The 13,709-nt window shown below is 37.6% G+C and overlaps 2 pseudogenes; both read right to left on the bottom strand.

The window, feature by feature from the left end:
* Positions 1-2,906: 2,906 nt before the first annotated feature.
* On the bottom strand, positions 2,907-3,821 carry LOC143662790 (protein EURL homolog pseudogene; annotated as a pseudogene).
* A 1,998-nt stretch (positions 3,822-5,819) lies between these two features.
* Positions 5,820-6,826, bottom strand: LOC143662789 (olfactory receptor 5AK3-like; annotated as a pseudogene).
* Between the last annotated feature and the right edge of the window lie 6,883 nt (positions 6,827-13,709).

Below are 13,709 nucleotides of genomic sequence, written 5' to 3'. Positions count from 1 at the left end.
ATAGGGCGTGATGCCAGCCCACTCTCTTCCATTCCAGCCAGAATGCATCTGAGATACTGTCATGTTTTATATCCCCCAAACTATCTCCCTTTTCACTCTGGTTGTGGTCAACCATTATATACTGCCTCCTCACACCTATATTCTTGGCAGTAATCTGAATACTTTCTTCCAAACCCTGCAAATCAATTACTTACACCAGGAATCATATCAGGTATTACAGATTAATCAATATAACATGAGACTCAGTTGGAGGGGGTTGATGGAGATACCATGTATACATCCATGCCAGAAGTGACATTTGCTCCTCTGAGTTAAATCTGATCCTGGCCAAACCCTCTTTAAGGTCTATATTTCTGCTATGCCATTAGATACTTCTGCCCATGTGTCCTCTGGTATCAGACACAACACAAACACAGACACACACAGACACACACATTACATATACACATATACTTAAACTTAAAAGGCAAACAAAAATAAAACAAAATAGTATCAGGAAATAAAAAAGAAACAAGAAAAATTGAAATAGCTTTTGGAAAGTACTCCCTGGTAAGTCAAGCCACTGGGATGGTTTTCCATATTTATTCCATAAAATGTGTATTAAAGGAATGAAACTTCAAGATACTAAGGGTCTTAGTATATTCACCTGTATCCTGTGTGCTTTCTCATTCTACCATTCTGTACTTAAATTAACACTTAAGTTTACATAATAATACTGTGTGTTTATTCCAGTGGTGTTATAGTGTTGTTTCAGGCACCCAACAAGCTCACAGATCTCTGGCTGTTGCTTCACTTTTGAACCCAAAGAGACTTGCCCTTGGAACAGTTCACTACATCCAACTCATGTGCTCAGTCTAGATTTCAGGTGTCTTCTTTCTGGTTTCATTTGTCCATTTATTCAACACGTTTTTATTGTGCAACTGTAATATGCAAAGAATCTGCTGGATGTTGGGAATCCGATGATGAGCAAGATGTTTTCTTTCCCTCCATGTATCTTGTATTGTCAGGAACATTCAGCTGTCCTGGAGACAAGATAAATCCTACCACAATTAGGGCACGACCATTCGGCTAAATTTGAAACTGAAGAAGGAATTAACCAACAGGTAGAAGCAAGGATGTCACAGCATTTCCAGTTTCATTAAGCATTTCCAACTACAGTTTGGGAGTTTTGTTTTTAGGCTCTTAATGCGCCAAAAGGTGTAGTCAGTGTTTTCACAAACTGGGGCTGTATCGATATCCCTTGGGAAGTTTTACAAATTTCCAAGTTTATGTATACTGGATGCAAATCTTTAAGAATTAGTGCAGAGATTTTTTTAAAAAGCCCTCAGGTGATTATAATGCAGCCAGTCCGGTTTGGTATTTGTGTCATATGAACACTGTTCAAGCCATAACTAAATGCCTATCATGGGTAAAACTGAAGACTAGGTTTGATGGCGTTTCAAAATTTTGATACGTGGGGTAGAGTAGGCGGGCTTTGCATGTCTACTCCAGGCCTCTGTAAACCTGCTACCATTAAGGCTGAGACCACTGGCCTTCTGCTGACCTTTCCCTCTTGTTTATGATTTTCTGGGAACTTTCTGGTCATTCAAGAGCAGAGAGTGACTGGATATTTGGCATGGTGGATGTATCTGTTGAAGTTCAGCACAAAGACAAGAAAACACACAAGGCATTTCAAGCAAAGAGACATTTAATAAAAGCAATTTTATGCCTAGTAAAACTTTTGAAGGAATGGAGAAATGGACTTCATGAACACAACGAGGATGCTGGGATGCTGAGGTCAGCTGCTTCCATGGCCGTTGCTGCCACCACCCCAACTGCCCCTCATATATCTGAAGTTGATGACTGGACATTGGAATCCCAAGCTCTATATCTTTTTTCTTTTTTAAAAACAAAAATAATTTTATTTTCTTGGGAAAAAGAAATGTATTTTCTTCCCTTGGATATTTTCTTTAAAAACCTCTTCATTCCTCTTTTATCATCATTATTAGAAGTTAAAACACAACTCAACTACATAGATTTCCACTCCAAAATTGGAAAATAAGATAATAGTTGTAAACACACTCCATAAAGAGGATAAAATGCAATGATCTGAAATATGGGTAAACATATTCACACACAAGCGTGCAAATATGTACAGGCCTACTCAAATGCAATTTATAAAGAGAGTGGAAAATACTTAAAGTAGCATTTTAGAAAGTTGCATGTATTGTCTTTTTTTGTTGTTGTTGCATGGGCAGACACCAGGAATCAAACCTGGGTTTCCAGCATGGCAGACAAGAACTCTGCCTGCTGACCTAACGTGGCCCGCCCTAAAATAGCATTTTAAATACAACATTTTCAGGTGGTGCAACAGTGGCTCAGTGATAGAATTCTCTCCTGAAATGCTGGAGACCCAGGTTCAATTCTCAGAGATTGCCCATGCCAAATATATATATATGCCAAATATATATATATAATTTTCATATCAAATTCTTGCTTATAAGTGGTGAATAGCATGAATTCCACATCCTTTTTAAAAACTATCCTTAATTGTTCATTTGGATAATTTAGTTAATTTGATTAATTTAGTTAATTTGAGTTTAACTTTCTGTTCTGACCTGTGAATTTTATTAAAACATCTTTAATAAAATCACATTGTAACAGCATATTTAAGTAGCCACATGTGTTAAGAGTTAGGGAGGTGCATGTAGTAATTATGGGAATAAGATTCCCAAAATGAACTAAGATGATTAACTCTAGAAGAGTAGTGTATAATACCTACTTTATTTGCAAGGTAAGTAATGCCTTACACATTGCAAATTTGTTGACCATAAAAGAATGGACTATAACTTTCTTCACACTTCCTCAAAGTCTGTATGCCTGGCAGATCAATAAAAGTAGGGCATTCAGAGTAAATCAAATTGAGTTCAGTTGTTTATGGGTAGGTGTCACTTCATTCTTGTTTGCTCCACTTGAAGATATGATAACTTAGAATAGTTCTTGAGGAGCTGTTTGAGGGAACACAGAGGAAGTGGAGCTCTGAGGACAAATAATCTTTTTTTGTACTTGGTGTATTAATTCTTCAAAATCTTCCTGGATTTGCTGTCAGAACTTTGCATTCAGTTGTTCTACTTCACTAAAAGTCACCGAATGCATTTTCTCCCTGTTATGATGTAGATGGTAGGTCTGAACATCAGCCTCTGAATTAGAGATTATCTCTTTGTTTTTTGCTATGCGTGGTTGTGATTTTGAGGCCAAAATACACTATCATGGTATAAAATGGCACCAGCATCTTGTAACACAGAAAGCATAAAGCCTTTATAGTCCCTCTTCTCCAAAATTCTTTGTGTACAGTCTGAGTTACCCCCTGTGCATCATCTATCCATTTTGCAGAATACTTTGATACTTGGGAGTCAAACAGTGGAACTTTTTATCTGTCTATGCCTGAAATTAAACAACTGGTACTGGGGATGTTTAGAACATTCAGAAGAAATCCAGACCCTTATTATTGTACAATCCAGTTTATCTTTTTGCTCAAAATGTTTTTTTTTAACTTCTTCACATGTGCTTTCTGAAAGCTTAGATCCAGAGCAATTCTAGTTTGCAATCAAATGGTACATTTCAAAGCAGTCCTTGTGGCCCCTTAGTGATCTGGTGTGCAAGAGATTAGATTTTGGTACTCCTTCAATATTTAGTTCAGAAAAGATGTGGCAGAAGGAGAGCATTTCTTTGTCTGCCCCCAGTATACCAACACCGCAAATGTCATCACTCAAACCAATGTTTATGAACTGTTCCTCCCCATTCGTAGTGTCCCATCTTCCACCATGAACCGCGGCAGCCATTCTGTTAGTCTCTGGCTCCTCAGGAGTCCTACATCTTAATGCCTCTCTTTCTTTGGCAAAGTATCTTTCTTGGGAGGGTCTGAGTGCCTGTTCAATTACAGGTTAATTATGGGTCTCCAGTTCCTCTGCAGTCAGCTCCAAGTAAATTTTTACAATTGTAAGTAAATGAGTAAATGAATGAATGAAGCACAGATTCAGTCAAATTTATGTAGTTGACGATTTGTAAAGTGATGTGCAATTGCTCAACATCAGGCCATCGGTACTTTTCATAATGTCAGAAAGGAAGGGCCTCCCTTTGGATAAGTACTAACAATCACCGATCAACCTCAAGCAAGAACCTAGCACAACACCTTTCTCTTCATATAAGCCTATGAGATTCATGTGCTTTTCTTTATTTATCCCAGAGCCCATGTCCTCTTAGGATGTACTTGACCTCAGTATTGAATGCTGAATACTACGTGACCTTCTACTTTGCCACTCATTCTGATGTTGGACTCTTAGACTTCCCAATATGTAAAAACGTATATCAAAATTCCATGCATAGCAAAATCATACATTAAATTTCCCATTCTTGGGCCTCAGGCCATCCTCTGTCCACTTGGCTAATGGCCCTGCAGCAGTGTCCTGATGTTCTGACCATTGAATAGACTTGGTCTTGCCCTGGGGTTGAAAGTCCTTTCTTTATCAAAGGCAGAGTCGTGTAATTCTACATTGACTTCAGGATACTTTTTCTCTTCTCTAAGAATTTATGGGAATATTTTATTTGTGCGTGTCTTCTTATCTTGCCCATTTCCCCTCAAGGAGTTCCTTGTCAACATAATTTATAGTCACTTCGCTAGACCAGCTTGTATTAACTTGATGTGACACTTGCTCTCTCACCCAGTCAGCATGGCACTGTTAGTATTCAGCTGAGACTTTCCATCTACCATCAGTCTATCTGCTAAAGCTTTTCTGTCAATGTTTTTTTCCTTCCTGATTCAAAGGCTTCTTGGCCTCCCTTGGACTTTTCATTAAGGTTCTGTAGTTAAATTATTTGTGAGCCCTAAAATGAATGTTATGCCTTTTATAAATGAATGTCCACCGATAGGATTTTAGATTCATCTATATTCTAGATTGTCCAGATATCTTTGAGGGAATAAGAGAAAATGTTTACAGAGTTTATGGTTCTTAGGCAAGAATGAGATGGACTCAGAAGATAGAGGGAACTAATGACAGAAATAAGTGTTTTCAAGAGCTTGGAAAAGTCACTATCATGGAAATATTGTATGAGAGGATAGTCTAAATGACAAGATGCTTTTTAAAGTAACAGCTTTATTTTAAAATGAGATTTGTGCAATATTTAGAACAGAACTTGCAAGTAGCTTCATTATGGACAATTTATAGAGCTTGTTGGAATAAATGGAAAATAAACTTCAGTTTTAGCATTGATTTTATACAAATAGTAGCTTTTCTAGTCTTTATATTATATATATATATTGTATGCTGTATGGTGGGGTCACATTTCATTATTTTTCAATGTGAGTATCCTGTTATTGTAGCATCATTTGTTGTATTTTTGTTTGATTTTTTTGTTTTTTATTTGTTTGTTTTGTTTGTTTGTTTTGGGGGCAGTGCATGGAGTGGGAATCAAACTCAGGTCTCCTACATGACTGGCAAGAGTTCTACCACTGATGTACACTGTACGCCTTCTAGTTTTTATGAATTTATTTAAAAGAATTCAATATTTGGTAAAATTTATGCAAGATTTTTGATATTTTAAAACCATCGTAACAGGTAGTGGCATATTTTTCTTTATACTGGTGTAAAATATGTTTCTCAGATATATTTTAGGGAAAATCTTCCTAGCAGATGTTTACACTAATTCTTAGATCTTATTTATTGAAGGATTTGGTACTGCTCTAAGAGGTGAACATGTTCTCAATGTCAGAAACATTAAATTGTATTTACTCCTGTCTATTGGATGCCTTGACTGCTGAATTTTAATAATTTGTGTCCTGCTTAGAAGAACTTCTTCCCTATCCCTTTTAGAGCTTCTTTTACCTCCTTATTTCTCAAACTGTAGATCAAGGGGTTCAACACAGGAATCACAATACCATAAAATATGGAAGAAACCTTCCTGTTGTCCTGGGAATTATTAGAACGGGGCTGTAAGTACATGTAAAAGAGGGTTCCATAGAAGATGGTGACTGCTGTCAGGTGGGAGGCACATGTGGAGAAGGCTTTTTCCCTCCCTGCAGTAGAAGACATCTTTAGGATAGTGACAGGATGTATATATAGGAGAAGATGAGACCGACACAGTGTCAAGTTAAATCCCACAAACACAACAAGTACATCAGGTTGATGTCAGTGTTGGAGCAGGGTAGGGCGAGGATTGGGGGGACATCACAGTAAAAGTGATTGATGTTTTAAGACTTGCAAAAGGACAGTGAAAATGTGAATCCTGTGTGTACAGAGGAATTTATTGAGCCCATCACATAGGGACCAGCTGCCAGTTGAATGCAGATTTTTTGGGACATGACTGTGGGATAGCGGAGTGGTTTACAGATGGTTACATACTGGTCCACTGCCATAGCAGCCAGGAGGTAACAGTTACTGGTGGCAAATGTTACATAAACCCACAGTTGCACTACACATCCCACGAATGATATTGATTTGTTTTCTGATATGAGGTTTTGCCACATCTTGGGAGTGATTGCAGAGGTATAACAGATGTCAATAAAAGCCAAATGTAGGAAAAGGTACATGGGTATCTGAAGTCTGGAATCTGTCTTGATGAGTCGGATCGTTCCAGTTTTTCCCACCAGGGAGGTCACGTAGAGCAGTAGAAATACGATGAAGAGGACATGGAGAACCCTGTGTTGGGCACCAAATCCCAGAAGAAAGAATCCTGTCACTTCAGTGCTATTTCCGAATGTTGTGGCTTCAAAAAGTCTAGGAATGAGAATGAGAAAGACCACGAAAAAAAGAGAAGGGTTTGTGACTTCATGAAATGAAAGTGCTCTCATGTTTGATGCCACTTTTTGACTTTGGTTTTTCAGGCAAACACTCACACTAGGGTTTGTGGATTTCTAAATATTTGAAATATTTTCTTGTTAAGAAACAACCAGGTAAAGATATATACTTGGGCTGTGGATTCATTTTCAAAATGAGGACGATTACCTTAGTAGTCTGACTTCTAATATATTTGATTTTAGGAACACAGATTTAGACACTTTCCCCAATATATTCAAGAGACATATGCTTGGTTTGTATTTGTTCAAAACAACAACCAAATGTGATTATGTACCTTCTCGAGAATGTATAGTTTTTCCCAGTTATTTATTATTTTGATTCTGGTCCAGCCTCTCAAAATTAGTAGCTTTAGGTAGGCAAATTTCCTGATATTTTCTTATAGTCCAATTACATTTTCAAGGCTTCAGAGTATTTTCCCTTGTACGCCTATCTATAGCTTCTATCCAGATGGCACTTTCCAAACCAGATAGATTATGTCTATATCCATATATCCATGTTCATACATCGTATTACCCATATACATATAAATACCCATGTAAATCCATCTGAGTGATAGACATGCATTTCCCATTTCATTGATTTTCTTTTTAATTAAAACCTAGATGGAAGAGGAATCATCTTTTACCTATTTTTTTTCTACTTCCTGTTTTCCCACCTCTGTTATCTGGTTACAGCTGACGTTTTTTATATACTGCATTCATGAGTTTTTTATATTGCTATCCCTCATGCTTTTTTATTCCAATGTCTTTGTTCTTACGCGCCATTGTATACTGTTAAACACTGCTTGCTGTGGAACAATGTATCACGGACTCTTGACATAGTACAGATTGGCTTGCAGCTCATCGACGCCTTAGTGTTTTCTTCCGGAGTCAGACCACACTGCTCATCACTCATGCAATAGCATGTGGTCTCAAATTCTGCTCGATGGAACATGGGAAAAATTTATCTATGCTTCTAGGCCTGGATACCTTTGTACCCAATCAGAACCAAGAATCCTATGACTTTTACTCTCTTTCATCCTCATCTATTCGCTGCATTTTGACATTCAGAAAAAACTTTGGAGACCAGGTGTTAAGGTTGTCAGATAAAATATAAGATGTCGGTTAAATTTGAATTCATATATTAAAAAAAAAATACTTTTTTTAAACAAAAGCATAGCCTAAACATTGAACGAGATATATTATGAAAATACTTGCAGCTTATTTGAAATTCCTATTTAATTGGCATCTTGCATTTATATTTACTAATTCTGGCAACCTCACATGTATTGGTTATGGTCATCTTCTGTGAACTGGGTTCCTGAATGACTGTGGAGAGGTGTCTCACTGCCAGCAAACCCTTTCTTCACTGGATCTTATGTGATTGAGAACTTGTACTGAGTCACTGAGAGTTGGGGATTAGTTTATTACAGCTGCTATTTTTATTTTAACCAGATTTCATTCCAGTCATGCATACTTTATATGTGTGTATATTATTCTTTATTATTCTAATTGCCTTTTTCTTTCATTTTACTAAGAAACATTTACACACCATACAATCTATTCAAAGTATACAATCGGTGGCTCACAGTATCATCACATTGCAGCCTTGCTTATGATTATTCATGGTATCTTTGCATTTTCCAAGATGCAGTAATTTGTAATATAACTAAGGTAAGAACTGAGTCATGTAAGTTGTGAGACTGTTATATGATTAAAAAATGCAATATTCAGCAGAAAGGAAGCATACCTGATATATTTCAATGCCTTTTTTTGTTCTCTACTTACTGCTCTGGGTGTTGAAGAAATTTAACATTTAAGAAAGTCTTTAAACCAAACTTAGCTATCACAGATATGAAATAGCAGCTGTTTGCGGTATGTGGTTGTAAAATAATAGGCAAAATTCTATATGTAGTATCCCAGGGAAATTTTAAGGTTAATCCTTTGCCATTAGGTCTATCTAAATGAATATTGCCCAGTTCAAAGTGCTTTGGATGCAAATATCTCATACCACAGATAATGCTTTGAACAAATTTGTTTGTGAATTCTTGCTAACTTTCAGAATTTGGATTCTTGATAGTGCAATTTTCTAATCCTAGAAAGGTACTCAAATGACGTATGAATGCAAATGGGTGGAATCATTTAAAAAAATTCCTTCAGCCTTCTGCACCAGGATATATAATTCAAAAGATAATGCAAGAAAGTGGGCTGGTTGAAGTACCTGGAAATGCAAGATAAAATACAGCAAAGATCATTGTGAAGTAATTCTGAGTTTACAAGCAATGAAGAAAATGTCTGTTAGCTGATGTTTTAGTTTGCTAATCCTGCTGGAATGCCATAGATCAGAAATATACCTTTTTAAAGGGTACTTATTAAGTTAACCGTGTACAGTTCTAAGACCATAAAAATCTCCAAACTAAGGCATTCAGAGAAAGACACCTTGACTCAAGGAAGGCCGATGGCATCTGGAACATATCTGTCTGACAGGAGAGCATGTGTCTGGCATCTACTGGTCCTTTGGTTTCTGGTTTCAAACAGCTTCCCTGGGGGCATTGACTTTCTCCATCTCCAAACATCTCTCCCTGTGTCAGTCCTGAAGCTACTGTAATTTTCAAAAATGTCTCCCTTTTTAAAGGATTCCAGGAAACTAATCAAGACCCACCTTAAATGAGCAGGGTCACATCTCCACCTAATCAAGAAGTCCAAACCACAATTAGGTGTGCCACATTGTCATGGAAACAGTCCAATCAAAGTTTCCACCCAAAGCAATAGGTCTGCCCCACAAGAGGTTTAGGATAAATTCTCAAACCGGTACAGCTGAAGATTAAAAAGGAATCTTCAAACAAATGTGGAGGTCCTTGGATGAGGTTTGTGCTGCCAGAAGAAATTTTTCCATCACAGAAATTTAGACCTTGGTTTAAAGAGCTTAGTGGGGGATGGGAAGGGAGTGATGTTTTGGATTCACATAGTGTAGACGATCCCAAATGTAGGGTAGACCCATGAAGGGTTACCATCTCAATGGAGAATGTCTTCAAAATAATCTCTGATGGGTTGCAATATGATGGCAGCAACCCCAAGGGTTCACTTTAAAGGGCTACAATCATTTAGATACATGAATGCAGGTCACTTTGAGAAGGAACATGGTTCTAAAATGCAAAAAAAGCTCAACAAAAGAAAAGTTGTGAAGCCACATCTCTTCTATAAGATGTTAGAGTAGCAAGGGTTTTATGCATTTTCAGTGTTCAAAGGGTCAACTTGGTTCAAAGGAAAATTAAGCATCTAATATGTTGAAAACAATGTGCAGACTGTAAAGTCTGTTGTGGTGAGTAGGCTGCATTCAGAGTCTTCAAAATATTATAGTCATTTATTAGGTTAATTTTCTGTGATCAAGATAATAGATAATAGTGTCGGAATGGAGATGCAAACCAAATACTGTTTGATCTAATTTAAGGAAACATCTCAACTGGTTTGAGGCTTTAGACCTCTTTCTTAAGTTATCAGCTTCTAATTTCAGTTTCTCTATATGTCTGATTGGACCACTTGGAAAAACTAACTGTCAGGAATGGGAACTCCAAGTTGTGGGAGGGAATTGAGCAAAAGCATGGTGATGTTGCCCCACTAACTAAGGGGGAGAGGCAAAGTGGACCCATAGTTTTATCAGTTATGGTGGCAATGCTCTATTTATCAGTAGTTTCTACATTAAACCACAGACAGCTTTTTCTGTACCCCCTTCAGAGATATTCCTAACTAAAGCAAATGTTGAGTCTAGACCAGGTCTCTTTATCCCCCAAATGTTAACTGGTTATTAACAAAAATTATTTCTGGGAAGACTTTTATTGGGAATTGGCAATATTTCAGCCATTGCTTTAGGTGCTGAAGGTCTGAAGTGTTCTGAACTCACCCCATTTGCAGTTTGCTACTCTGTTTCCACTTCTGATTTTCTGTAAGTGTAATGCTGCCAAAACCAAAAATAATCTTTCTGGTGAATTTCTTCAACTTCTGTTCTTGTATTTTCTGTCCAAACATTACAGAAATGTATGTCTACTTAGAAAAACGTGTAGTAGTATTTACTTCTTCAAAGTTATATTCATTTTATAGTATTCCTTTCTATACCTGCTGCAGGATGATTGCACCAAGTGATATTTTTGAATCTGTTACAAATGAGGAGCTTATTTTGAGCATTCTGGTATTAGGACTTATTCCCAAGAGCTTTTCAGTCACTTGGGGCTGAATTGTGTGCATAGAGTTGAGATTTCCAGTTGAGAGTTTTTTTTTTTTAATTTCAAGTTTATCTGCGTTGGGATTGTGCCTTGTTTGCATCCATGAGCTTAGGGACCATCTTTGATTGTGGATTCTGAAATTGTGGCTTGAAGTCATGGATCTTCTGCTTCCTCTAAACTTCAGTTTCCTCATCTGTAAACTGAAGCCACCAGACAGGGCTGCCTCTGTATAACTCCACCGTCACCTTTCATATTTCCATTTCTCTCTTTAGGGGTATTTGGGCCATGGCAATTATAAATTTTTCATATTGGAAGAGTCTGTCACTAATATGGGGCAGGGAGATGGAATTACCTGATGTTCTGGAGAGGCTGGGCTAGGTTTCAGGACTTATCTGGACCAGGGACCCATCTGCAGGGTGTAAGTTTCTGGAAAGTTACTCTAGTTTATGGAACCCTTGTGGAATCTTACATACTGCCCGAGGTGTTCTTTAGGATTGGTTGGAATGGTCCTGGTTGGGGGTCGGGAGGTTATGGTAGGTAGCAAGGTCTAACTGAACCTTGTGTAAGAGCAACCTCCAGAGCAGTGTCTTGACTCTGAACTCTCTCTGCCCACTGATCCTTTATTAATTACACTTCTTTTGTCCCTTTTGGTCATGACGGAATTGCTGATTCCATGGTGCCTTGTCTGGATTCACCCCTGGGAGTCTTCTCCCACATCACCAGGGAGACTTTCCTCCCTGGATGTCATGTCTGATGTAGGGCGGTGGGCAATGATTTCATTTGCAGAGTTGGGCTTAGAAAGACTGAGGCCACATCTGAGCAACAAAAAGGTCATCCAGAAGTAACTCTTAGGTGTGCCTATAGGTACAGAAAACTTCAGTTCCAGATCCAGTTCCATCAGTGCACCATCAGCCACCTGCCTTCACTGGGCATCATGTAGAAGCCCAAAGTCCACAGTCCATCCACAGTCTTAATTTTAGATAATTTCATTGTTCCCAAGAGAAAGATACCAATAAACACACCCTCACCAAATAGGAAATCTAAACCTCCTCTGAACTCTTGCCCCTTCCCCCATTATTTACCTCTGCTGTTGCTGTGGTAGTGCTGATGATTTCCTTATGAGCTAACTCATAGCATGCAATAGCAGTTTCCCCCCTGTACTCTGGACTTATTCACTCTTTGTACAAGAATCATATCTTCGAAATCTTACGAGAACTCATTCATATTTCTAGTGTGAGTCAGTGGGACACATAGCTCTACCCTTTTAATCTTGTTCATTTTCAATATGGTAATATTACTTCTAGACCCACTAGTAAACCACCTTCACTTCTACCTATTCCCTCCCATTGGAGTTTAGCTTCATTAGCTAACAGTTCACCCATCTCTAGCTTCTACATACGTCTAAGTCCTATATTTTCTGTATTATAAACCTCTGATTATACCTTTATGCTGGTCATTAAAGTGGAATCATACAGTGTCTATCCTTTTGTGTCTGGTTAATTTCACTCAGTATTATGTCCTCAATGCTCATCCATCTTGTTATGTACTTTAGTACGTCATTTTGTCTTACTGCTGCGTAATATTCCATCGTATGTATATATCGCATTTTGTTGATTCACTTTTCTGTTGATGGACATTTGGTTTGTTTCCATTTTTTGGCAATTGTAAATAATGCACTATGAACATTGGTGTGCAAATATCTGTCGGCATCATTGCTTCCATCTCTTCTGGGTATATACCAAGTGGTGCTATTGCTGGATCATAGGGCAACTTAACATTTAGTTTCCTAAAGAATGGTCAAACAATCTTTCATAGTGGCTGCACCATTATACATTCCCACCAGCAATGCATAAGTGTTCCAATTTCTCCGCATCCTCTCCAACATTTATAGTTTCTTGTTTGTTTAATAGCAGCCATTCTTACAGGTCTGAGCTGGTATCTCATTGTAGTCTTGATCCGCATTTCCTGTGTAGCCAATGAAAATGAGCATCTCTTCAAATCCTTCAGAACCTTCTGTATTTGCTCTTCAGAAAAATGCCTATTCATATCTTTAGTTCAACTTTTTGGAACCCAATAATTGGGTTGTTTGTTCTTTCGTTGTTGAGTTATATGATTTCTTTGTATATATAGGAAATCAAACCTTTGTCTGATACCTGATTTCCAAATATTTTCTCCCATTTAGTTGGCTGCCTCTTTAGGAAGTGACCTCCTATTACTAGGTCTTGATGATGTTTCCCTACATTTTATTCTAGAAGCTTTATGGTGTTAGTTCTTATATTTAGGTGTTTGAGCCACTTTGAGTTAATTTTTGTGTAGGGTGTAAGATAGGTGTTCTCTTTCATTCTTTTGGCTATTGATATTCAGTTCTTCTATGTCCAATTATTGAAAATACTATTTTGTCTCAGTTCAGAGGATTTGGTGGCCTTGTCAAAAATCAATTGACCATAGATTTGGTGGTCTATTTCTGCACTCTCAATTCAATTCCATTGGTCAATTCTTCTATCTTTGTACCAGTGCCATTCTGTTTTGACTACTATGACTTTATAATAGGTTTTAAAGTCAGGGAGTGTTAATCCTCCCACTTCATTTTTCTTTCTAAGGATGCTTTTAGCTATTTTTGGTCTCTTTCCCTTCCACATGAATTTGGTAATTAGCTTTTCCAAATGTTCAAAGTAGGT

The sequence above is a fragment of the Tamandua tetradactyla genome, chromosome 18 (assembly GCF_023851605.1).
Source record: "Tamandua tetradactyla isolate mTamTet1 chromosome 18, mTamTet1.pri, whole genome shotgun sequence".
Lineage (NCBI taxonomy): Eukaryota > Metazoa > Chordata > Mammalia > Pilosa > Myrmecophagidae > Tamandua > Tamandua tetradactyla.
The sequence above is the reverse complement of the archived record's forward strand: the minus strand, read 5'-3'. Positions and strand labels throughout refer to the sequence as shown.